The sequence below is a fragment of the Epinephelus moara genome, chromosome 24 (assembly GCF_006386435.1).
Source record: "Epinephelus moara isolate mb chromosome 24, YSFRI_EMoa_1.0, whole genome shotgun sequence".
Taxonomy (NCBI): domain Eukaryota; kingdom Metazoa; phylum Chordata; class Actinopteri; order Perciformes; family Serranidae; genus Epinephelus; species Epinephelus moara.
This window is the reverse complement of record NC_065529.1, coordinates 10404365-10431948: the sequence shown is the minus strand read 5'-3', so window position 1 is coordinate 10431948 and position 27584 is coordinate 10404365. Positions and strand designations below refer to the sequence as shown.

General features: G+C 41.0%; 1 protein-coding gene across 6 annotated transcripts in view; it reads left to right on the top strand.

The window, feature by feature from the left end:
- Window positions 1-27584, top strand: part of plxnb1b (plexin b1b) — a 167070-nt gene that overhangs the window by 6381 nt on the left and 133105 nt on the right. The window contains exon 1 of one of the 6 annotated variants that reach the window (XM_050036906.1): window positions 11977-12036. The exons of the other annotated variants lie outside the window; for them this stretch is intronic. The gene's annotated coding sequence lies outside the window, so the exon portion shown is untranslated. Of the gene's footprint in view, window positions 1-11976; window positions 12037-27584 lie in introns of those variants that run through there. 6 annotated transcript variants of the gene reach the window in all.

Sequence of the window (27584 nt, the reverse complement as noted above, 5' to 3'; positions counted from 1 at the left end):
AGCGTGCTGAATGATTTAAGCCTATTTTGCTCGCTCAAAACTATTTTTAGTCGCAAATGCGAGTGCGGTGACGGACGGATCGCCACACTGCCGACATTTTGTCACGGCACGCTGTTTGATTGCGTTATCAAAACACGCCGCTATTATTTGGCCTTGCTTTTAACTTATTCCACCGAATACCGAATGTGTGTTTTTTTTGCAATATTCGGCCGAATATATTCGGTTACCGAATATTCGGTGCATCCCTAACCAAAATGATGTTGAAGAACTAGTGGCAACGAGACCCCCTCCACTTCGTTGCCTCTCGTCAAGGTGTCTTGGCCAGCAAGTTGCACATGAACACACCAAACTGATGGCCAGCAAGCGCATTTGTTCTGCACCTGCATGAAAGGACATACCCCTGCATACCAGCAGACGGTGGTCGTCTCTAATCCTCATTCAAAAAGGAAAACTGGAAGACCACCTTGAAGCAAGTTAGTCAGTTAGCATATTAAAAACACACTAATGTTAAAAGAACAGAGCATATTTACTGTGCACCAGTGAACAATACGACCCATCAGGAAACGTTGTTGCTAAAGAGCTCAATGGATAAAGAAAAATTATCTTACCTCACCTAAGTTTGTTTTGACCTTACTCCCACTCGACTTTAGCTCTTTATTTACATTCCTCACTACCGTTTCTCTTTTCACGCGCTGAGCTGAACTGCTAATCAGAGTGATTTCATTCGCTGAAGGCCTCCATTGTGCAAATGCCGATTCAACAGGCTGAATCGGCGGAAAAAAGGCCAAGTAGTGGAGACGATGGACACACCACAATGACGAGGGCAGCAGATGCTCACCAAGGGCCCAACTTTGACCGACGGCCAAACATCAGCTTGGTGTGACAGGGCCTTAAAAGGGACAGCTGGCATGGGTAGGATGGGTGTGATGTTTTGATGATTTGTTATGCGTGTGACCCAACACGCAAGATTAAATAAGCAGCTGGAAGCAGTTAGCAGCTAAGAAGAAGAACAGTGGCTAAATTGTTAGCACATTGGTAAAACAATAATGTCAGTAAGCTCCTTAACCTCAGAGCAGAAGACAAGATCAGCAGCCATATAGCAGAGACAGTAAATGACTGTTACTGCCATGTTATGCCATTGCTCTTGTTTGTAAAGTGCTACCGACACGTGTGTCATATGTCACACCAGAGGCTGATGCTGTTGTGTTAAACATCCACCCATCACGCCCCTTTGCTTTTGGGATGCCGGCATGCTGGCTAAAATCACACACCCGAGTGGCATGATGATGCTGTTGTTTGGTTCTGTGTAAAAATGCAAAGGTGCCATAAAGAAGGGACCCTATAGTGGCCCTACAGCATGATCTTTGGGTAAAAAGGGTTAGTTTTTTGTTAATGAAATTAACACATCTTGCCTGTTGGAGAGCACAATCACTCCGAAGGGGATCAATATACAAGTTGTTACGAAGGAGGCTGAGACTGGACATGTGAACACTTTGCTCGCCCAGCAGGGGTCGAAGGCTCCTCCACTCCCATGGCCAGATTAAATACTCAATTTAATTATGTCACTGAGCATTAAGTCAGTAACCTTATCAGAGTGGTCTGGCTGTTTAATGGGGCTTTGCGAGCCAACAGATGCACCAAGATTAGGGACAATATGCTGGTGGTGCAAACCCTGAGCAGAGGGATAAAAGACGGGCACGGAATCTGATACGAGGTGCCCCTTCTGCTATGTACCACCACTATGTTGTAGGACATCTCAAGATAGCAGACATTAAATATAGCCTCATATGAGGACAAAGTTAGTTGAAAGTGTCTGTTATTGTCAATTTTATGGAAATGCTTTAAGGCATCATTAAATGAGATTGGTAGTTGAATGCTTGTGGTATACATGTGTTCGATGCTGTAGTAGAGTTCCATGACAAATTAATTCATGCAGTGATTATGCACATTTGTACATCCAAACAGTGAGACAAAAAAAGACAGCTCAGAGGGGGTGATTTTGTTTTTTGCATATTGATGGGGAGTTTCAGGCTGAATTCCCTAGAAGTCACAGCACCATGAATATATGATGGTTTCCTGTCTTTCGTTGCTACTGGGTAGGCTGGTATGAAAGCGCTGCTGTGCCTGGAAAGTCAGACTTGACTGGCTGTAGTCACATTTGGATTCACCCAGATCTCTCTGCATATTGCTTATACGGTGAACATTACAACTAAGCCCCAAGCTGGACAGGAAGAAGCTCCGGCCTTTCCACATCCATTATCTGAATCAGCAAAGCCTTATTATTTTTTGGCTGAGGATTTTCTTTGATAACAAGAACAGTGATAACACTCCCCAGGATTCTCTGAGGATTTAATTAGGCTTGGTTTGCCTGTTCATTATTCAGATATGTAAATGGGGACCTAGATATATGCAGTGCTGTGGATTGTAGAATAGATTGAAGGAAATGTCTTTGAAGCAGCACGTGAAGTGCTCTGTATGACTGTGAATTATTAACTCTTCAGGGAACACTGCATGCCTCCGTCACATGCAGCTCAAGTTGTGTGTGTGTGTTTGCTCTGCAGTTGTTCCGTCATGAATGAACCCGGTGTAACTAAGGTCAGTGTTTAAGCAATGGTACACATGATGTGATGGTTTACCCAAGCACAGTCTGCCTCCTGTGCTTGAACTGGATTTACTGAGAACTACATAATAACTCTTTTACTCACTAATATTACTGACACATATCATACTTGAAGAGATTGTATGTCAAACATTTCAACCTGGAGTCACGGAAATTTGTGAAATGAGCACGACCTGCTAACACCGCATCATGCTGCGGTGGCATGTAATGCGTTGAAATTACATGTTGGCATCACAGAACCAATGTCAATGGAAAGTCAATTAGGATCTTCTGCAGGGTGTTAACATGAATTCCCTGGTTGAACATCATGACGCAGTTATTGTTACAACCCCATATGTAGTATAAAGAGTGAGAAAGTACATGCACAGAGGAGGTCAGGATGGTGGCAACCTTCCGTAAGCTCTTCTTGCTTTTTCAAACCAATACATACACAATAGAAACTCACAGAGTGTTGCGAAAAGTAATATTCTCACATCTGTTTTCCTTATTAAACAGAGACATACAACTTTACACCTTTTGAATTGTCAGTTGTCTCAGTCATGGTGCTGAGACTGACTTAATTGCCTTGTTTACTCACACTCGACAGACAAAATAAAACTCACCCAAACCATCTTGGTTACTTTCGTTACTCAGCCAGTTAGTTACTCCATTGTTCTAACAATCACCAGCTCTGGTTTGGCCGAAATAAACCCCTTATTCACTGACATGTAGAAAACTGTTTTTCCCCACAGTCTCATTCGGTAGTTGCTGGCCATTTGTTATGAGTTCTTGTTTCGGCCCTGGATGGGCACCAAAAAAAACCCCTCAAGAGGTTCCATGATGCACACGCACTGCCCCTGCAGCTAGTGTGGCCCAGGTGTTATTCCTCCACCACTCTGTGTCATGGTGCCTTTTAGCTCAGCTGCCTGTTCCACCAATGGAGACTGGAGACTGGAGACTGACATCTAGTGGTGCGTACTATGCACTACATACAATGCGGAATGCCTCTATGTATGACGGTATTGACAATCATACTGACGGGATTTCTGGTATACCTTGATACCGCCCAAGTTTAGTGGATGGATCAAACAAACTTGGGATATCAGTTTTGGTTAACTTTGCTTCTGACAGGCTGGCACCCTTTAACCAGTAATTAAATGGTTATTATTATTAATTAAAAAAAAGACATGAAATACAAGGGGCCTTTCCCTTTCGTCCGGCGCTCCTTTGACTCCGTGAGCTTTAGCGCTGCCTCTCAAAGCGCACACAACCCAGGTCAGGAGAGAGCAAACATTAGCTTGCTAGTGGCACGGTTTTGGCCGCAAAACTGTTTTAGCATTGTTAACTATGTTAGCACCCCTAGCCGTGCTGACACTGCTAACAGTGGTAACAGAGCAACATTGATAATATAGTTAACAATGCTAAAGGGGTTTTACTACTTAAATTGAGCCACTTACTCACTGTGGCAACCTTGTGGGAAACTGGAGGGTAGGCACAATGTTTTCATAGCAACACTGTTGGGTTACAAGCGGTATTCGCCAAATGAGTCGTGCAGCTAGCTAGCTCCTACCAGACCTAGGTGGTGCGCATTGCAATAAACTGAAGACTAGTAAAATTAGCCTATTGACTGACATGTATAACTGGTCAGAAATATTCTTGGGAGATAACAAATAATCTTTACCCGTTGACATCCCTAAAACAAATATGGGACTTTCACCCCAGAGGCAGCTGTTCATGTCCCGTGTGAAACTAAAAGTAAACGTGGACTTCTTTTAACTAAATGTAGTTACGTCATTTTACATAGCTGACATCCCTTTGTCTCGTCGGTAACAAGCATAGTTATTTTAACAGCAAAAACAATGTTTTCTTAAGTTAACCAAGAAGGTTTGGTGCCTAAACCCAACCGTGTCGCCACCATACACTTTGAACGCAATACATGCTGCCAACATGTTATGTGTTATTCAGAGGTTGTGGTCATTTCACATATTTCTGTGAGATCACGTTGCACATTTAACTGAAAGTGAACTAGAAAGAATAACTTAGTGGTTGCATGTCAAAACTAAAGTTAGTAAAAGCACGCTGGACATTATTTAGTCCTTGTCTTGCTGTTTGTGTGAAGACAACCTTAATCACTGATTAAGAAGTTTGGCTTGTTTTAAGAAATGTTGCCAAGTAAAGTATCATAGTACTGGAACTCAGATATTGTATAGGCACCAATATTGAGAGGTTTAGTTTGAAAAATATCTGCTCTAATTTTATGTTTTGAACCCAAACACCACAGAGAAAAATGAGACACAATAGAAGTGACCGATGGGTGGGAGAGGAAACAGGGATGTAGTATTTAGAGGTCAGGGTGTGGTGAATGAAGAACCTGAGCTGAAGGAGTTATTTTCAGCATCCAGGAAGTAAAAGTCTGTTTTATTTTCTGCACAGAAAATGTTATGGGCTTTATATAGTCCAAAAATGGATGTGGACTTGGATAAGTGATGTGCACGTGGTTCTGTTTATATTACATTGCATGCATGTGAGTCACTTTGTGGCCCCACAGATTCAGTATAATTTGGGCTGTAGGTGACTGACAGTTGGAGCACTTTTAAAGATTGGCTGCTGTTGAAACTCTAGGTACAATTCAGGATGCATAGAAGGAAAAGAGGGAGTGTAACCACAACTCCCTTGGAGCGTGTTTGTTTAAAAAAAAAAAAAAGCATTAATCGCCAAGGTGGGAATTCACTTACAGGCACTGCTGAAGTGGATTGAAGCTTTAAATCAGTTCACTGTCAGATTATTGGCCAGTTTCGCATGAATTCAGCAGCTACAGCACACTGTTTTGTATGTAATTTGTTGCCAACTGCTAAATCAGAGCATGCTGAATTTGCTTCAGCTCTAATATATGCCTCTAACTTGCTTATTCCTTATAGCAATGACAACATGTTAGCTTAGATTATATCCCCATATCCATGTCCTCAATAGCCTGCGTGATAAAAATGTCAGTTTCTGCCCAGTATGTAGCCCAGAATTTATGACACGTCATAAATACACATGGACTGTATGTGCTGCCAAACACATGTGTCTACGTCTATGAATGCAGACACCAAGTTTAGTATGAACACTAACCCTGTCCATGTCTGCATCTGAGTCTGATTTGGACCAAGCTGTATCCAGCCCTTCAGGTTAAAGGACATCATTGCATTAAAAGCCATCTGTCATACCAATCAGAAATTTTTTTAATTTCTGGGATAATTAAAATGAACAGGAAGCTGTGTGTTTGTATTGCATAACGTTGAGGATATAGTTGAAGGAAAACTTAGATAGGGGAATTTACAGTGGTAGGGGATGCTTCAAGAACTAGTGGCTTTTACTGAAGGCATTCAGCATGATCTGATCCGTTTTCTCTCCCTTATACCCTGCTGTCTCTTTCTCAATCACATCCCTCTGTAACCTCCATACATCACTCTCTCTCGCAAAACTCAAGCAATTTCATCCTATCCTTCCTTTACACAATTCATCCCTCCTAGCTTTCTGCAGCTCTCATTTTCTCAGTATTCCCTCATGCCTGCATTCATGCATACACAGGTTCCCGTATCATTTCCCATCTGTGTGTGGAGCTGAACCCGCCATTTGCAGAAGGCCCTCAGAGAAAGAGGCCTGGCTAGTGAGATTGGGTGACATGCAGAAGAGCTTTGTCACTGCACTTGCAATGAGAAAATGAGACCTCCACCTGGGGCAGGTGGGGGCGGAGGGAGCAGTGAACACACACAAACATGCGCACGCCATTGTTCTTCTGTACTTATGAGGTCCGTCGCATAAAGACATCATTCCTCTACCCTAAACTAAAGCTTTAATCCTCTCTACTGTCTTAAAGCCTAATCTAAATCTGATCCAAATGGACTCTAATTTTAAACCCTGATCAGTGTAGATACATTATTAGATGGATAGATTCTGTACTTTATGGACACAGTTAGATTGCTACTCAGTAAGTATTTAAGGACAATACATTGTTCCTATCATTGTCAATTTCTTGCAGTCTAGTTAATATAAATATCAATTTCACTGTCTCCTATGTGTAAAACCCAGTTGTATACACCATGTTTAGACCTGTTCCCAGGTTGGTGTTGAGTGCCGTACCCGATAACATAGAACACAAATAACAAAAACTGAAAGCTGTTAAACAGCAAGGTAATCTCATCACTGAGTTTCTGGATTGCAGTGATCATCATGGACTCATAATATCTAATAGCATGAGAGTCTTTGAGGGTGAAATTGTTTTTTAACGTCCTGCTTTTCAAACCTAGTCATCAGAGCCCTGCTTTTAACTCCAATTTACATTCTAACCCTAAACTTACCTTACTGTCACTGCCCAACAGGAGTACTAGTCTGTGCCTCTGTTTCCCAAAAATAAAAAGCTATAGCACTGCTGTGGACACCAATGTTAACACAGCTCGGTAAACGAGTGACAACTGGTAATACAGCTTTGTAAAAAATACCACAAAAAAGGAAGTTTGTTAATTAATTTTTTTTAACTTGTTTTTTATTTTGATGATACACTTTGATATGTAAATAGAGATGAGCCCCTTTGATGAGAAATGCACATTATCATAAAATGCAGTCTAATTTTGTTTAATATTGGAGAGCGCTTTGAAGAACATCGTCATGGAACTCTTATACTGGCATATTGATAGAACTGGCTCCAGCAATTAATTGGGCTATTCTAATTAGTGCATTTGTAATGTAGTGATAAAATATGCCTGATTACCATGGGAGGGTTGTGTAAAAACTATATGACATGGTACATTGACTACACAGCAAAGTGTCAGCTTTTTAATGAAAAGCACATTGCCAAAAAGAATCTGTTGTAACTTTCAATCACTTGAATTTCCTTGCACCTTCGAACTTAAAGGGGTACTTCGCCGATGTTCAACCAGCTTTGTATCAAAATAGTGTGGCTAGTATGTGTGAATGAACTGTGGTAGAGTACCCCCCATCTTACCAGCAGGGGTGTAAAAATCCATCGATCTGGATTGATATATCGATTCAATAAACAACGATCCAGTATCATCGATGCAAAGTGAAAACATATATCATCATCGTCATCTTTAGAATGTGCTTTTATTTTGAAGGCTGTGTCACCGTCAAACAGCGGCAGGCAGATGGCAAGCAGCCAAGAGAAAGACGATGAGGATAATGTTATTTACTCGGGAAGAAATCAGCAGTATGGAAATATTTTTGATTTCTGAGGATTGTTTACACGAAAACGGTCCGCTGAAAACGGAATTGTTTCTCATTTTCGTTTTGAAAAAAGTTCCGCGTTCTGGCGACAACGTTTTGATAACAATTGCTGTGCACACGGATCCGCAAAAATGACCAAAAACGCTGCAGTATACATGCCAGGCCAGTAGTTGGCGGTGTGACTTCGCAATGAAACAACACGCGCCTGCGCACATGCGAATCCCTCTACAGAGCGGTGATGTATAAAAAAACAAAATGGCAACTGCATGAACATTTGTCTGGACAGACGACGAGGTGGAGTTGCTACAGTAAATGTACACTTTGCTGTAGAAGCGTAGAGAAATTTAATAGGGTGAGCAGCACAAACAGAGCTCGGGAGTCCGCCATTATTGTTTTGATTGTCGACTCTCTTGCGCATGCCTAGTGACTGGAACCGTAATGCGCATGTGCAAAAAGTCTCCGTTTTCAGAGGATCTGCATGTTTACATGACAATGGAGACGGTCCTGTTTCCAAAAAACTGCAGTCTGGAACCCATATTCAAAACGTTGCGTTTTCAGGCACCCAAAACGCTGCTGTCATGTAAACGATCAGCCAAAACGCAACTAAAGTTTACCGTTTTCAGTTGAAATCGTTGTTGTATAAACGGGATCTGAGAAAATATGGGTCAGCAGATAAAACGCATGCCGTATGTAAACAATGACGTTACAAGATAAAACAAGGCCTAACACCTGCCAGGCATCTCACTCTGCTAACTTCCCACTACAGCAACATTAGCTGCCCTGTTTCAACAATGTGCGGCTGAAAAAACGCGCATGCAGGTTGAAATTCAACTGAGCTGTTTTGTCGGGAGGTACAGCGACTTGTACTTTTTCTTATTCACCATTGGTTTAAATAATACACACAATTTGTTAAGTTATAAATAGAGGAAAGTCCGCTAGCAGCTAGGCTAATTTATGCAATGTAAACGCGTGCGTGAGCCAATAATAGGTGACAAGCAAAAACAACTGACATGTCTATGAACGTTGACAGTCATTATTGAGCAGAATTTCATACTTTTGTTAAATGATCTTGTTTGTAATCCATGTTTTATGGCTGTTTGGAGAAGTTTGTCTTTGGGATTTTAAGACAGACAGCCCTGAAATTTTATGTTGATGTGGGTTAGAATGAAAAGATTTCTCCCAGAAAGACTTTCTGGCAAAAAGCCATGAAGCCAAACTTATCCCATGTGCTGTGTAATGTGTGTTAGTGGAGTCAGTATAAAGTAAACTTTACTGCACGTAAGCCGTTACAGTTACTGACATTACTTATGTGTTGTTGTTTTTTTATGGCCAAAAGCAAAAAACAAAGCTATGGCAGCTTCTTCTGTAATTGATTGTATTGTATGGGCATATGATATTGTCTCATATCGAACGCAGGCCCCTGAATCGCATCATATTGAAATCGTATTGAGGCAGACTTTGTAATATTGGCAAATATCGTATATTGTCCAAAGAATCGATATGATTATATCATAATGAAACCAGCGATATACACCCCTACTAACCAGTGCCTTGATATCCCTGCTTAATCTAATCAAACATTAAAACTAGGCAGAAAAAAGGCTAGGCTGAAAAAACTGAGATCAATTGGCAAAACTAGACAGGGCTGATCAAATAAAAACCAAGATTCTACTGTGTCGCCTGTTTTTTACCTAAAATGCTTCCAAAAACATGTTTTAGCTTATTGTTTAACTGTAATATAAGATATTACCAGCAGGCCACCATTGTGTCAAATAGACGAGTTTGCATTATGAGGGGCAGTGCATTCTGGTAGTTGTGGGTTTTCTACCTCCTGAGCAAAAGCGAATGCCACAGCCTTTTTTCTCTGTTTTCTCTGGTCATCTAGCTCCAATTTCAAAAGTATTTGTATCTTTCTGCTTCAGAGACAGCCCAGTTTTATGAAAAGGCCATCTTTCCAGCAGTGAAGTACTACTTTAACCTGGGCTTTTCCATAGTTTCAGTTTTTGAGATCCTGGTGAGGCTTTTGTGTTAGCTCCTTCTTTAGCTCCTTTTCCCACTGCACAAACACCACTAACATGTAGCATTTGGTTGGTTTGGTTGATACAGATGCAGTAGTAAAGTTGGTGGTTACTGTTTTGTTTTTGTCGTAGCAGTCACACATCTGCTTAAATGGTCATGATCGCAAGTTCTGCCATCAACCCCTGAAAGTAGCTGGCACTTGCATTTAGTATCACCTTCTGAGCAATGCCAAAATTTAGGTCAGTAAACTTGTCCTCAAGGCAGGCGAAAAGCAGTGGAAAGGAAAGCAGAACCCAACATAATGGCTACATGTTAGGGATGTTCCTGGCGACTAATTGCCCTGTCTACCAAACAAAAATTTTAATTAAGACTAGTCGTTAGGGCATTAACGACTTTGATTTTTTTCAGGTCGACTTATCTGTCAATAAAGTCAAAGTCGAGTCGACAAGTCATTTGATGACGTCATCACATTGACACGGTGGAGGAAAGTGAAGTATCTCCACACATGTGATGTGTGTCTGTCAAAGCCCGAGCATACTCAGGCGGAACGTAGGCGGAACGGACTCTGCGGAGGTCCACGCGGACTCAAAGCGGACGTCCACAAGCCCTGTGCGCGCAAAGCTCAGATTTTACGACTGCGCGGACTCCACTCCGCGCACCAGTGACTGCTCGGCATGTATTTTTCACATCGCGGGGATTTTTCACGGGGATATTTACAGGAAACTACAACGCGGAAGTGCGCTTGACTATGAAAGCCCGAATGACTGGAGTTTGCTCCGCTTATAGTACACCCGAGTATGTTCACTTTAGTCAAGGATAAAGTATTAGCATAAATCAATCAGAGGCAGCGATTGCATTCCGTACACAAGCACACAAAGAGAGAGAGAGAGAGGGAAAAAACACACGACTTGTCGACTCCTCCCGGGGGGTGTCGACTTGTGCCACTGATGTCGACACGTCGACAAATCGACTTTTCTGTTAATGCCCTACTAGTCGTCTAGTCTAAAAAAAAAAAAAGGGAAAACACTCAGAAAACAGTCAAAATTTTGCGCAATTTATGGTTAAGTATTTGAAACACTGTCCAAAAAAATATTGTCTTCATTAAGAGCCCTTTGAAGCCTTTAATCACAATCTTCAACAACCATGTCGGATTTTAAATGCCGCTTAAGTACGCCATGCAGTATGAATGTGAACATGATGGCAACTCAGTCAAAACTAAACTATACCACTAAAATAACATCTGAGATGAATAAATTGCCTCTGAAATGTGGGGCACAAGGAATCTTGCAGATTATCTGACAGAAATGATAGCAAGTCACTTTTAAGTTAATAAAACAACATCTAAATTATAATGGGTTTAACCGACTAATATTTCTGGTGCTGACTAGCAAGGGGGCAGACATTTTATCGATTAGATGCCCCTACTACATGTTATGTGTTTTAAAGTTTCTGCAGTGGAATGGGACTTGTGACCGCTTCACATGGCACCACACTGGAAAATGGCTATGGTAATACTGCCAACATAGCCCCACCCCGTGACAATCTCCTCAGTCCCAGGGTCTAAACCTCCAACTAGTTCCCACAGCTTTTGAAGCACTTGAACACAACACACACATGAAACCTCTCACACATTTTTCACTCACTTTGGGCTGGACTGCGCATGCCTTAGTTTTTGGAAAACTTATCCAGAATGTGTAAACAAAGTGACGTAGACATAATAAACAGACAATGGATAGTTTCTGATTTTGTATTTTCTTCTGCACCTGCACATTCTTGTACATGCTCCACAGAGATGCTGTAACATGCTAGAATGCTGTTTGCATGTAGTTTGTGTGTTGGTGTAAAAATTTTGCATGTGACCAATTTGCTGTTCTCCGTCTTTACAGCTTTGGAAGGGGTGGTCTGTAGGTCTGGTAGCCCCTTCTTGTCTCTGAAGGGGGGAAAAGAGGGAGGGTGGCCCTGCCTCTTTTGTTTCTTTTGTCGGAAAGGAGGCTGAAAAGACCAGCCAATCAGAGAGGGGTTCTGTGAGGAAGAAGTGGGGAGTTAGAGAGATGAAGGCGTACCTTGAGGAGAGAGCGGAAAAGAGGAGGAGAGCGAAAGGAGGATGAGAGTGTTTCTTCCTCTGTCTGTCAGTTGGAAAACAGCTGGTGTTTACTGCAGACTACTTTTCTGTCTCCTCAGAGGAAGGACAGGTGAGTGGGTGTGGCTGAAGAGGGAGTGTCCACCATCTGGAAGATAACCTCGAGCGTCCACGCTTTGCATCCAAATAACTCCTTTGAAATAAACTTTGTTAAGTTGACATTCAGTCAAGCATTTGTTAGAACATGTTGATTTTATTCTTGGAGATTTATGGGCAAATTTAGGGACAGGTTATCAGTGTGAAATTTTGCTCTTGCTGCATTGTTCTTTGCATTGCATAGCTGCAGTGGGACAGGTGGCCATTCTTCCTGGCTTATGATTTGAAATGAATAGACTTAGAAGCGTGCTTGAAATTGAATATCATTTACATGACGTCAGACAGCTATAGCTTTGGCTTTTGACTCCAGAGGCAACAATACAAGAGGCATCTGCTGTGGTGACACTAGCAGCGTTTTTTTCCTCACTTCTTGAGAGTGTGTGTGGCTTTTCGCGGCACGCAGGCGAGCGTGAAAAGCTGCATTTTGAAATACCGACAGCTGACTGTTGCCAAGTGGCAACCATGAAAGCCCTTGGAGAACAGTGAGCGCTCAGTTTCCCTAGAAACGCCCTTTTTCTCAAGACAGCTCCCCCTAAATCGACTCACTCCCCCCCCCCTTAACTCCCTTTAAACGTCCTTGGGGGAGGGACCCTCTGTCCTGGGAAAAAGGGGGTTGCTATGGAAAACTAAAGACGAATGTTGGACAGGCGTGTTAAAAGTTCAGGACCTTGGCCGGCTGCTGGTGGACTCCACTCGTACAGAACAATGTTCCAGGGATGTCTGAAATGACCTTACCTAGCTTTAGGTATGCACTGTTCCAGGCTGAAAAGAAGCCATGACCTTTGAAGTAACACAGTGGGCATTAAAATGGTCTCATAAGCAGTGGTCATAGTGGGTTATGTAATCCCTCAGGAAAAGTAAAAACAAAAATGACAAAATTGGTAGTTTAAAAAGAAAAACCAGAATGTCCTAAATTTGGAATTTCCAATGTTAAAGGAGCTATATGTAAGAAATCTAAAGCAAATAGTCGTAAAATCCTCCTAATATGTCACAGAGACTAAGGAATAATGTTCATATAACATACTGATCTCACCGACAACAATAGTATGGCCAGAATATTTGCATCTAAAAAATTTTTTTGCAGTCCGCAAATCATGTTTATGTTTTGAATTTGTGTTTTAGCCTGTTGCCCCACCCACCACCGTCTACCAGTCACGCAGTCAGTAGAGTCTCAGCATCAGTTACAGTTACGACTGAGCTACAGCAGCATGGCAAGCAGCATTAGCAGTGTCCCAGCATGAGCAGCCAGCTTCTCCTCAGCTGTATCCCGGCAGCAGCGTTAGCAGCAGAGAAGCCGGACTTGATCGAGCGGTCCGCTGGAAAACCGAAGATCAAGGACGCGGCAACGCAGCCCTGCCACGGCAGCTGCCCGTGGGCAAACAAATCAGTCTCCAGCGTGCCGCTGTCCAGCAACCTCGAATCTGTAGGGGAGGGGGGGGCGGACAAGACTCGCGGCAGTATTTTGAATTTGAGTGCAGTAACCGGTTTGGCCACATTCTTACATACAGCGCCTTCAAGCCCAGTAGGCATCATATTGGTTTATGGCTTTACATTGATTAAAATGATCAAACAAATTGCTTATTTTGTCAACTTTAAAACTTGAGCTAAAGTATTCAATCTACTAGATGAAGTCAATCCCTTCAGTATGTTGAGTGTTGCATGTGGCCTAAAATGCCTGTTTTCACTGAAGCTTTTCTAAAACAAATTAATTTTTCACTGTTTTAATGTGGATTTTTTGCAGTTGAATTTCAGGAGCAGGTGAAAATGACAAAAATAATGTATAATAAATGGGAGGTTTTTTTTCATAATTCATCACAAATCAAAGGCATATTGTTCCAGTAAGTTTTAGATTTGTACACTAATGTTATCACTAACCACACATATTTAATCTGACTCCCCTTAGCCCCTTTTCAACTGCCTTTTCTACATGGGAATATCACACCATTATGATACCTCGCCATGCTGTACATATATATGTGTATGTATGTATATATATATATATATATATATATATATATATATATTTATAAGGTATGTACACAGAATGGGGGGACAGACTTTTCTTGCCTTTAAGCTGCAATGGGAGGTAGTAACAGTGCTGAAATGAAGACTGTATAAACGGGACAGTCTGCAGGACAGGACCATGGGCAGGACAGATGTGACATTTTGATGACATGAACAGTGGCAGAAAATGTCTGCAAATTGGGAAGACAGTGAGGTCTGGGGGCTTCTTACACTCTGAGCAGAGGACGAGATCAGCTGCCATATAACAGGGACAGTAAATTATTGTTATTGCCATGTTATGCCATTGTTATTGTTTACAAAATGCTGCCGAGGCTTAAGTTACATGTCAAACTAGAAGCTGCTGCTGTTGTTTTACATGTCACGCTCGTCATGCCTCTTTTGATTCCACAATGCCAGGATGCTGATTGTAATCACACACTGGAGTGTAATGATGCCGCCGTCATAGGTTCTGTGTAAAAATGCAAAGGTGGAAGGAAAAGGGACTTTGTAGCAGCCCTATAATGCGATCTCTGTGTTAAAATTGCTCTTGATTATTTCAGCACTTGCAGAAGATGTGGATGCTGCAGCTTCTGTCATGGTAATCTGTATTATCTGTTGTCCATTTGTTTTAGTAATTGTGTTTTGCAGTAGACAAGGGTTTGTCTTCCATCACTCAGTGCAAAACAGTTTACCTGCTTTCATGCGAAGCATCAGAGGTTTGCTTTGTGGCATCTTTAGCAGTAATATTTGTTGGTAAGTGTGAGACACATTTGTGTCGCACATGTTTGCATCTTCACACTCAGAAATAAGTAAGTGAGTATCCCGTATCCCGTTGGCAAAACAGCACAAATGTCCTCCCTGGAAGCGAAGGTTTCTAGGGCAGTCTTCTATTCCTCTCTCAAGGAAAAAGATAAGTGTAGTTGGCTTAGCGTTTCTTCCAAAGCTAAATTAAATGGACATGGTCCTTAGGCAGCTGTCATCTTGGCTGTTTACTTTTCGACTCCTACGGCACAGCACTGTCCTCATCATGTTACGCCTGCCCAGAGCCCGCCTCTGTCAGATAGACTGATCTGATTGGTCCGATGGCGATTCAGCGGGCTCTGCTCGTCGGGGCCAGATCCCCGTGCAGAGCAAATTCGGATTTGCTAGGGGCGGGGTATCTGGATTTCCAGGTTAACGATGCTGCTGAATGCTCTGGAAAATGTTAGTGAGTGAAGCTTACCTGCTAAAGTGAAAGTATTCAATTTGCAGTGTATTGAAACGAAGAAAAGCAGCACGTCTTCACGTCTGAAAAGCCAATAGAAGTTTGGTATTTCTAACTCAATAAATGGCTTACAAAATGATCAAATTGTTTTCATAACTTCTTGCTATCATTGCTGTTTTTCTGTGATGGCTACAGTGGCTACTGGTAACCTCATGTTATACTGATAAAGTGCTGCTTATTTGTCATTTACAGACAGTAGACATATTGCCTCAGGAGAGCAGTATTTTACAACCTGCCTATCACGTGTCTTTTTACTATGACACTTCCTGTTGGTTCACACTCCCACTGGGGTCAGGGGTCACAGGGCTTTGTTGAGCTTGCACCGACACAATACTCCCTCAACAGTACTTTACTGCCCACTGAAGCTTCTAACAGCACAGAGGTGCTCAGACTCATGTTGAAATGTTAGTATGAATATGTGACTGCATCTGTGTGTTTGTGCATTTGTGTGTGAATGTGAAAGCACTGTGAGCCACAGTGTTTCCTGGCAACCTTTGCCACTTGCTGGTAAGCTGAGCTGTGGCACAGTGTCGCAGTATACGGGCTGCACTGTTGCCCCACTGGGTTGGATTTACAAGGCTTTGATTTAGACATTCCTTAAGCCGATCTGAAATTTTGGTTCCATTCCTCGTTTACTGTACTGTAATCCTGGTGAATAAAACCAGAACCACACTGTGCCACTAAGTCAGTCCAGAGTATGTGCTGTTTATCTGCACACAGCGCTGGGCTTGTGGCAGAGTGAAAGTTGTAATGTAATAGCTTACAACATACTAGACCTGTGTGTGTATAGCAATGAGCCCCTGAGGCAGCTTTTATAAATAACACTCTCTTCATGTTATTAATGGAGAGCTTAAGGTTTTTTTCTTGCTTACTAGGAATAATCTTTTCCACCCGCTCCACCTCAACAGCTTTAATCTGGCTGCAAATGAACCAGGCCTCTGTTTCCAGGGTTATGGAGCACTCTGAGGGTGGGGGGTTGTGAGTGTGTGTGTGTTGGTGTGTTGTTTGCCCCACCTCTTAAGTTCATGTAACTCAGCAGTTCAGTACTGAGATTTGTAGTTGTTCCATGAGTGATACAAAATATAATGACAGTTAGTCTTTAAATCCAGCATTATAATGGATTACACCACACTGGTAAAAGTTTAGTTGGATGACACAAAGGACAGTTATCTCTGTTCTCATCTTTGTCACCACAGGGCTGTAATGGCAGAGAGATGAGTGGGTTAGTGTTAGCGAGGTATGTTGAGCCTAAAGCCAGAGTTTTCAGTAGCCCCTTTTACATTGCCTGTTCCAGGCAGGAATATTACTATCGTTATGCCGCCTCACCATGCTGTGTATGAAGTATGTTCACTGTATCAGGGGACAGAATTGTCTTTCCTTTAAGCTGCCACAGGTAGTAACAGCACTGAAACAGTGTCTGTATAAACAGGACAGTCAACAGAACAGGACGCTTTATGTGTGCCACCCACCACGGGAGATTTAAAAAGTAGCTCTTAGCAGTTAGCAGCTAACTCCAAGAAGAACAGCGGCTGTAAACGTCCCCATTTGCGGACCTCATTTGAGGTCCATGAGCTCCTTACCCCCCAAGCAGAGGACGAGATCAGCTGCCATATAAGAAGGACGACAAATTATTGTTATTTACATGTTTTGCCATGTTATTGCTTATAAAGTGCTGCTGACATGGACATTTTATGTCACACTAGAGACCGACGCTGTTGTGGTACATGTCACGCCTGTCACACCTCTTTTGCTTCCGCAATGCCGAAATGCAGTCTGTAATCACACACTGGAGTGGCATGATGCCACCACCATTTGGTTCTATGTATAAATACAAAGGCAGCATAAAAAAAGGACTTTGTAGGGGCTCTGTAGTGTAGTCTCTGTGTAAAAAGGGCTGTTGACATGACGGTAGCTCTCTCCTGTAATCTGGCTCGATTGTCATGGTAACTAATGCAGCACACCTGACCTGCTCAGGGTCAGAGTGATTAAAAAAAAAAGTTTCTCTTTGGAGGGAGAGTTTTCCAGGACTGAATAGATCTGTGGCTTTTCCTGACGACATTCTCTATGAGAGATACAGATACTCAGCTGATGGAATACGTTATAAATGCAAACTTGGTGAGCCATTATAGGGCTCAACATTAGATTTTTAAGGCACTTGTCCTTGGGACAAGTAAATTTACCTTTCCTTTGACTAGGTCCAAAAGTCACTTGTCCGGGTAAAATGACAACAGTCTATTTTTGTTCATTTTGTTTGCAAATTCAGAAATCAGGCAAATGGTTGAAAGCTAGGGGTGGAGGAAAAAAAAAAATCAAAGCAACATAGTATCGCAATATTATGTGTGGCAGTATCCTATCGATATACAGACCCTAAGTATCGATTTTGTTCTTATATAAATTATTAATATTATATATACAATTTAAACTTTTGGTAGTGTATTAGAACAATAATAAATCAATTGCTTTTTCAACCCACTAGATACAGTTTGCAAAAATGAATGAAGTGAGATGACCAGACTGTAAACTTAAACATTTTAGATAAAATAGATATTGACAAAGTTTTCCTGTGACGACATAATCCGTAGTAAAAAAAAAGGTAAGTAATTGCAATTTACGTTGTTGCATTACTCAGCCTATTGCAACACTTTAAGCACCACAATAATATTGTATTTTTACCTAAGTATCGTGATAACATCGTGTCATGGGGCTATATTTAACATTTTCACCTCAAAAAATAGTTTTCATATTAAATAGTTTGTTGTGGTGTGTTGTCCCAACAGGTCAGCAACCTTACATCAGTTTAAGAACAGCTGTTTAGCAACCATGTTCTACTTTATTGTTTTTCATTTTTTTAATATAATTACTGCTACCAATGAGGTTATGATTTCCCCTTTTTTTGAAATAAAAAGGAAAGAGAAGACTGTCTTTATAGTCAGCTACAGTCATGAAAAACCAACCCTCTTTTTATTCCTAAGTAACGTACCGTGCACATTACTCTCCTAGTTGACACGGGTTGATTGCTGACAGTGTCACTGTGGTGCAGCTCAGCTTGACATCTGTGTGGCAGGTGCCTGACAGGTGCCACATGCTGCCACTGTCACTGATCGCATTTGTTGTCTCTCAGATAGCTCTCCCCTCTTTCAACTGTTTGTAGCTTAGTTAATCTCAAAATGTACTTTGATCCAGTGAGAGCAGGTCACAGTACTCTAGGTTGCTGCTTAGCTAGCTGTAGCTAGTAAGTGATGTTAGATAGCCATAGCTAGCTAACATCACTTACTTGTCAGACAGGTTGGGTTGGGATGCCCACGAGAATGTGCATTGCGATATGGAATCATTGCATTTCTACAGTATGCTGTGTATGGCGCTACTAGCAATTAGGGTGACCAGACGTAAAAAAATTCAGGACAGTCCCGAAATCCAAGCAGTTGTCCCGAATCCCGAATGCTGCCCTAATTGTCCCGAAAATTACACTAGTTATTGCCTGATAAAACATTAAAAACTGATCATGGTGGTTGAGTCGTCCTGAAGCTCCCGCCGGCTGCACATTGGCTGCTGCAGTTCCTACATGAATTATGGGTGTTTTAGTTTTTAAATTGTGTACAGCAGTGCGATGAAGTAGTAGATGAAGAGAGCGCAAGTTGCAGCCGCGAGGACAGGGAAAGTGCAGGCAGCCATGAGAAGGAGTAATTTGCACCTTGCAGTGCAGCCTCTTGTTCTAACTGTTCAAACTGTTCTACAGACTGATAGGCCTGTAACGAATGTACCAGGCGTCTTTTATTTTGTTAACTTTTTAAAAAAAAATTGACTTTAAATGACAAGTGCACTTACATTGATCACTTCCATTAAATAAAATGAGTAATTGGAAAAGAGGAAAAGATTGAAACAATTGTTAAAAATTTAATTAGGGAACTGATCACAGATGTATTGTCTCTGTGTGTATTTACATCTGTTGTTGCTTTAATTTGCAGCTATGATTTTAATGAAGCTGACATGTCATGACAGTCAAGGCCTGATGTGCTACAAATCAAAGTTGAGCTGATCTCAACTTTTTCAGTGCTCCAATGACATGATGAAGCATCAGCCAATCATATGATTTTGTTTCTAGCTGTGGTACTATGTTATTTAGCTTGGTTAGCTGATGCTATGCTATAGTTATGTGCATTGCCATGCACACATGGATGCAATGGGGCGGTGAAATGTGATGTTGAAATAGGGCTCAGACATTGATCAAAAGCAAAGACATATTTTTGACCAAATACAAACTTTAGATGACATTCAGTCCAGGTGCTTTGTAGCAGACACACACAAGCCTGTGACAGTGTAACTACGTTAACGAGTGCTTGAGCAATACTTCAGAAGCGACTCAGCGAGGATATAGCTGGTCACTCTGTTGCATTGTCAATCAGTGTGAACACATCAGTAGACTGGAAGTATCTTTTTTAGCAAAAGTCTAATCATAAATGTATCCCTTTACCCTTTATTTGTATCTTGTATATTTGTTGCAATTTAAATATTACTTTATTTTGTTTTTCTTCTTCATTTCTCCCCTTTTCTTGATTGTCTTCTCTCCCTGTGCCGTCTCGTTGACAAATAGTTGGTAGAATATCTTGTGACGTCAGACATTAACATTCATTCCATTGAAACATCATCACAACCCAAGTCCTGGGACCTGCAGGGATCGTGCTGATTAAACCAGCCCCCCCTCCCCCTTTGGAGCGCACAGTGGACTTATGTGATCACAATGTAATGATACGGTGTAAATATGTTTTATTGTATAAAATACTCATGTGAACATAGAAAAGAATTCCCCAGCAGAACTTCCCCTTTCAAAATTTACATGTGTTATCTTGCCTCAGCAGTGTGACATCATACAGCAAAGACTCCAAGCATCCATTGGCTGATGAAAGAATCAAAATATTCTGCCAAAATAATGCAATATAATATTATTAACCTGCATCTTCTTTGGTTATTGCAGACATTTGAAAACAGTGTTGTGTTTAGTGATAACATAAATTAACAGAGGTGATAAAACAGTGACTAGAGGCCAACTTTAACAGTGGAAACCAAATGCAGCCTGATGGGTTTACCTCATGTGTTACTCAGCAGGAGTGATGATCAGCAAAGGGAGCCATAAACGTTTACAGCACAAACTGCCCCTTCTGTTTCGACATTATTGCTGTGTTTTACAGAAACACGTTAGACATTGTTTCCACTGGAGTAGTTAAGACCAGTTGTTAATTATCATGTGACTTTCATAGTTTTTAGAATGAGCTTAAGTTACAGTCATCTGCACATTGTTACCTCCGCTAAGGAGGTTATGTTTTCGCCGGTGTTGGTCTGTTTGTCTGTTTGTCTGCAAAATAACTCGAAAAGTTCTGAACGGATTTTGATGATCGGTTGAAGGGAAGTGGCTAAAATGATAAAATGGCGGGAAATCAGAGCTGCTTGGCAGAGGTCTGCGCTCTCCAAGTGCTCTAGTTTACTATTCTTATAGTTTCATACTTGTGTTTTGGGTTTTTTCCTATAACATGTTGACATGCTTTAATAATGATCAAAAAGCACTTCATTTTCCTCATCATGTTTGTGCTGGAACACTTGTGTTCACCTTCTGTCTGAGATGCTCTGTTTTAGTGCCTGTCTCCTTAAGCTGCCCCTTCCATAAGTCTGCTCCGATTAGTCAGTGTTTCTGGGTCCTCCACATCTCAATGTCTCTGCCAGGCCCTCAGGAAGTGCACCAGGCTTTGAAGCCAATTTTTGTGGTGGCCAAACTGTATTAACACCATCACGTGATGCCCTGCCACCCAAAAAGACTGTTTGCCATTGACTTACATGGCGAAAGAGATGTCTATAAATAAGTGGATACATTTTTCTGAGTGTCACAACCCCTGTAAAATGACTCGTTTCACTTTTGGGATTTATTTCATCCAATCCAATAACAATTAGAAAGTCTAGAAGAGCTGCATGATTGAATCATCTTTTCCCCATTCAAGTTAGTGGAGCGCTAAAACGGAAGTAGCCGATTCAGCTGGCAGAAGTCTCTAGTGTGCCTGCTCCATGGGCTGCACAGTGTGGAAGCAGTGCCTGTCATCTGAGTAATTTTATACTTGGCAGTAGTGTTGCAATTGTAAGAGATTTTCATGGTATGATAACGATCTCAGAAAATATTAAGATTTTATGGTATTGTGATATTACAGAATTTTTATTATTGTCAGTCAGAATGACCCTAAAGGAATGACAACAAAAGGGTTATTGTTGGTTGAACAAACATTTTATTACTTTAATTGAAACTTGAATCTATTTTGTTAATGGAAGTATGTAGGGCTGACCCAAAAAATTTGAAGCTTCGAAGCTTCATTCGATGGCACGGGATTCGATTGTGAAAAAAAAAATTCGAAGCTCCGGCGCTTTTTTTCCGTTTTTTTTGGGGGGGAGGCCTTAAACGCAACACTAACCCCCACCAGTCTGATACTGACAACGAGCGCACTCAGAGCTGGCAGACATGTCCAAGAGGTCATCAGATGTGTGGTTGCACTTTAAAATATGCCCCGACAACCCCCAGAAAGCAGAGTGCCAGATTTGCCAAAAGCAATTGGCATATTACAACTCAACAACAAATTTGGGAAATCACTTGAAAAACGTAAGTAGTAATTAAAAAAGAAAAAATCTCCGACAAGGAAATAGAAAGCCTGACGCACAATGGAGACCTGCTATTATCCTGCTTGAACACAGACGACTAAATTCTTTCGACAGTGTGACTCAAAATAATGATAAAATAGATTTTATTGATGTAAAATATGCATTTTCCAGTTCCACCGGTCCGCTCTGAGTCTGCTGTCAGAGACACTTCTGATGCTCTGAGTTGCGCATCTGTTTGATTGTGCTGCAGTATGTGCCAAGGGTTTTAATTTAGTGTTCAATCAAAAGTTAAACACTACTTATCACCGGCCATTAGTGTTTTTTCGTTTGTGAATATTTTTATCTTAATTCTAGTGTTGGAATTTTATTTTATCTATTTTTAAAAATCTTCAAAAAAAAATTCTGAAACCAGTATATCGCTGCAAACCTACTTGGCTGTTGAACGTATTCGGCTTCATGCGCCACTGAGCAACATTCATAGTAATGAACAGGGCCCCTGCCCTCAGTGCGGTATTCAGGTCTTTTTATACATCCATGGTCTCTGCACCATCGTTGCAGCTGGAGAATGACTGTAAAGAAGAATCGCGGCACTTTCTAACATGAAAAATCTCAATAAAAAGCTTCTAAACACAATCATACATGTTCCAGCAGGAATATGATCTGAAAATAGGAAGAAATGAACAACATCAGCAACTAAGGTTACATGTTTCCCTGACAGTAGCATGTAGCTACATGTAGAAGCAGTGTATGTAATGTAACACATGCAGTAGCATGCCAGGAGCAAATGACCATAAAAAGGAATCGGTCAGGAGGTGAAGTCATTTTGAAGCCTAGGTAGAAGAGTATTCAGCATGGTCTGCAGCCTGAGGTTTTTGCTCACTGGGCTGACTTTTACATAAGTTTACCTCATTATTTGAAACTTAAGCCACATTTAATATGAACATCCAAAATGGTAATATGATATATATGACAAAAAATGATGAAAAGCACAAGAGGTCCCCTTAAGGATTGGAATGATGAGTTACACTGAGTAGCCTACCTGTTGTTGTTGGATACTTTGTGATTTGTAATAAGTGTTCCTGAAAATCTTTAATGGCCCTGCACACCTCCATAGGTGTTTTGAGTTATTTAGCCTGATTCGACCTCTGCTCAGGTTGAAGGCGGGCTCAGCCATGGTGGAAATTTATGCTTATATTCAACTTTTTTCTGCCTTTTATGCTTTTAAAGCAAAAAACATTTTTTTCTTTCGGCCTTTATAGTTTAAGTTTTCAACTTCCGCCTTTTAACAGTATTACAGATCAGCTACCAGCTTTTCTAGCAATTTCTTTTAACTCTTAGCTCCTTCATGCATTGCACTTAAATTTCCAGCTGTGCCAGTTTTACAAATCAATTTCCAGATTATTGAGCAGTGCAATGCATTTGTGTTTTAAGATTCCTGTATTTTCAGCAATGCTTTGCAATTTCGGCTATCAGCATGCATGCAAAATGCAATTTTAAAATACAATTTTCTTGTTCATATTACCTCTTGGGTTGTGATGAAATGAGAAGATGGGAAACCAGTGTTACTAGCTGCAGTGACAGCACATTGAAAGCTCTCCATTTTTACCAAGATAATCTCTTGTTTTCTACTTTCAAATTATTTGATGAATGATTCAGACAGTTCAGCCATGTAGCCATACCAATCAGAAAAAAATTCAAACTAAAAATGTAATACTTTAAAACTCTAAATCTTCAGATACTCCTGCTGGTTTGTCAAACCAGGATTTATTTATATGATTGTTCCTTCCAAATCCAAATCCCCATCTGGTTCCTTTTTCTATACCATACTGATGATGTCGTCAGACCATAGTGACCCTGTCCTCCCCAGGCCCCTATTGATTATACATGTTCAGTCTGCTTCCTATTGATCTTAAACAACAAACTGATTACTATAACGACCCAGTGACCCGATGGCCTGTATAGTAGAAGCCAATCAAAAGGCAATGGCCTCATTTAGATCCTATACTCATTAGTGTTACTGCAGGATTGTACAGACAATATTCTCTACTAGATTTGATTCGTTAATGTTTGCATTTCAAATCTTTTAATGGAATTTGATGCAGACATTTTAGCTTTTTAATGTTGGTTTTAGTGAGATGCATTACTTTCAATCAAAAGCATTTTTATAGCTGTAGTGACAGCATTTTCAGCTAACTAAGCTAACAGTTGCCACATGGATTTTACTTGATGGGAAAATCAGATTACAGGTATGGATGGCTAAAGAAATGAGCAGTCCTCTCAGAAAGTGGACCATAATCTTTCTAATGAGTCTCTGCTCGTCCTGTTGGTCTGTTTGCGTTTGTGGAAAATTCTAGAATGCCCTCTTTTTCTTTTCACTTCAGCTTGTATTGAAATTAGCAGTCATGTAGATTTTTAGGGATGTAATGATGTGGAAAATTTGATATCTCGATTATAGTGACCAAATTATCACGGTAAACGATAATATCGCGATATTTTTTTAAGCACTGTAAAATGTCCAAAAAATAGATATATTGAAATAACTTCACTAAATCTTGTAACTTCCTTACCATACTAAAATGTTAACAGCCAAAATCTTATATTAAAATGAAACCTTCACATTAAAGGGGCAAGGGATTGGCACAGCAACAGACAATTTTATTTTAAATGAACAAAGTATGTAAACACATTACAGGAACAAAGCTTATTTGTCTGGCGCATTTTAACAGTCAGCAAAATATGTAAACAATTTATATATTCATTATTTACTTATTAGCACGAGAGAAAAAACATATATAAAACAAAACAATGCAAGAGTAGAACAAAAAACATACAATATATAGAACAGATATCAAAATGTGCAGGAGAAACCAAAAAAACCCTAAGGGCAGGGCTCAACAGTGCGAGCGTTTCACTTGCATTTGCGACTAAAAATAGGTGTGTGCGAACTGTAAAAAATATTTAGGGGCATATGTGCGCATGAAATAATCAGCCGAAGCAGCCTATATTTTTGTCAATAAAAAAATACGATAATCTAACCGCAAATGTTGGAGGAACTCCAGCCGCCTTCCCTCTTCCCTCTTCCCCGTGTGACACGGTTATGGGCGGTTTTCCAAGCCTCTGTCGGCACAATGAATATCGTGCACGACGCCAAGGGTAGCGGTGCTGCTTTGTCAGGCGTTGCTGCCCTCTCCATAGACAAACAATGGGACAGCCAGCGCAAAGCGGTTTTACAGCTGATCATGTGTAGAGGCCTTTAGGGACCGTTTGCCACGGTACCGCTGCTGGGCAGGGTGGAAATAAAGCCCTTTTCACACAGAGTGCGCAAAGCGCAGACCTCCGCCAACGAACCCATTCATTGTGTATGTGCTACCGCGGCGCAAGAGCGCACCGCTCTGCCACCGAGCTGAGTGGCGCGCGCCGCCAGCCTGCGCTCGAATTTAATTTTTTTTTTATTTCACCGCAACGTGTTGTGACGACACCTCGGCGCCACGCGTCCAATAGCAAATTCATTAATTTCATTAAATTCATTAAATAATTTTGCTTGTAAATGTCTAGTTGCATCACGTTTATTACGGAAAACACATTATTTGATCAATTTACATTGTACCCCTAAAGTTCTTTGTGCGCTCCTTACTTTGTCAACTTAGGAGTACATGTGCTCCTTGGGAAAAAAGTTGGCGTCAAGCCCTGCCTAAGGGCAATGGTCATCATTACACAGAATAATTCACACATTAGAAGTGTGCATGTGAGTGAGAGCCTGTATGAGAAAAGGAGTGCATGTACTCGTGTGTGTGTGTGTGTGTGTGTGTGTGTGTTAGGTCAAGACTGTGAGCTGTGAATTTAATTAACCTTATAAAAGAGCTCTCGGTCAAAGGTTAACACGGCAGCGTTTTATGTGGTTTCCTTGAGCATATGTCGAGAAAGCAGAACTGGCTGTCTGTATCGATTCTAGCTCGCCATACAGTAACCATAATCATAGTGATTCAATCATAGTTGATCTCAATTAGCGTTACATAACGTCGGTTTATATTCTGTCGGCTCCGCTCAGTGTTTTCAGCTCCGTTTCGTTTTGAAACACTTAGCAACATAGCTGCTAATACGGCTATTAGCTAACGTTATTCAGCTAGTATTAACGAAAACGGAAAACTTAGTCGCCGTTTAGAAGGACAGATACGGCTCAAATGTCTCGTATACGTCGAGAGTTACACATTATGACAATCTTAGTAAAACCGAAGTCCCTCACACAATAACTGACGTTTGCGTAGCATAACTTGCATTGACTGTAAAGCTGTGGATGATGGTCACGGAGATGAGCCAGCAGATTTGTAGTGTTGCTACCCTTCGCAGCAACTTTCTTTCTGCATGTTCTGCACACAGGATAGTTGTCCTCCACCAGCTGTCCCTCGGCATTCTTCAGTAACCCAAAGTACGCCCAGACCTCAGACTTTGTGCGTTTATTTGGGGGGAAAATGTCCTGAGTGCCGCCGCTATCACCACCTTCCGCCATGTTTTCATTCTTTGTGTTTACACATGCTACGCATTCACGCAGCGCCTGCATCGCGAGACTTGAATGAGGCTGCTTTTACATATCCTGATAATCCACTGTGATAATGCAATTAATTTAAACATAAACGGTAATTCTTACCGTGTAAAAATTAACCGAGATTTACCGTAATATCGGTAATCGTTACATCCCTAGTAGATTTATTGATATTATATTGTTATTTCTTTAATTGCTTCTTGGATGGTATTTTAGAACCCTGAATGTGTGGAACATCTATCTCGACATGCAGTTGGCATCCAAAACACACTTACATGTCCAATTGCTGAGTCCCAAAAATTTGTAGATTGTTTCTGTTTTACAAGGACTCACAACACTGGAGTGCTTACTATAAAAAGATATTTTTCTTAACTACATTTGTAGAACTTGGATTCAATGGTATACTCATTCTAAATGTAATAAATCATCTTTTTGACAAGATGCAAAAAATATTTTTTTCTAATGGTCAACAAAACTCAAAAGACTAAAACCTGCAATGTGGTAGTTCCTCGCTAAGACTTTCCAACACCCCTACCCTGTCTATACAGTTGCATGCAAGAGTTTGGGCTCCCCTGGTCCCATTTGGTTTGCTGTGAACAGCTAGTAAAAGTAAAGTATGACCTGTAAAGTAAAATATGACCTGATTTCCAAAAGGTGAAAAATTAAATATGACACATTTCTCCAATATTTTAAACAAAATTACTTTTTTATTTCAATTTTTTACATTTTCGAAATAACAAAAAAGGAAAAGGGCCTGAAGCCAAAGTCTGGGCACCTTGCATGGTCAGTACTTGACTCTTTGTCAAGTATCACAGCTTCTGATTGGTTTTTTGTAACCAGCTAAGAGTCTTTCAATTCTTGTTTGGGGGATTTTCACAGATTCTTCCTGCAAAAGGCCTCTAGTTCTGTGAGATTCTTGGGCCATCTTGCATGCACTGCTCTTTTAAGATCTATCCACAGATTTTTAATGATGTTTAGGTCGGGGGGACTGTGAGGGCCATGGCAAAACCTTCAACTTGCAACTCTTGAGGTAGTTCATTGTGGATTTCGAGGTGTGTTTAGG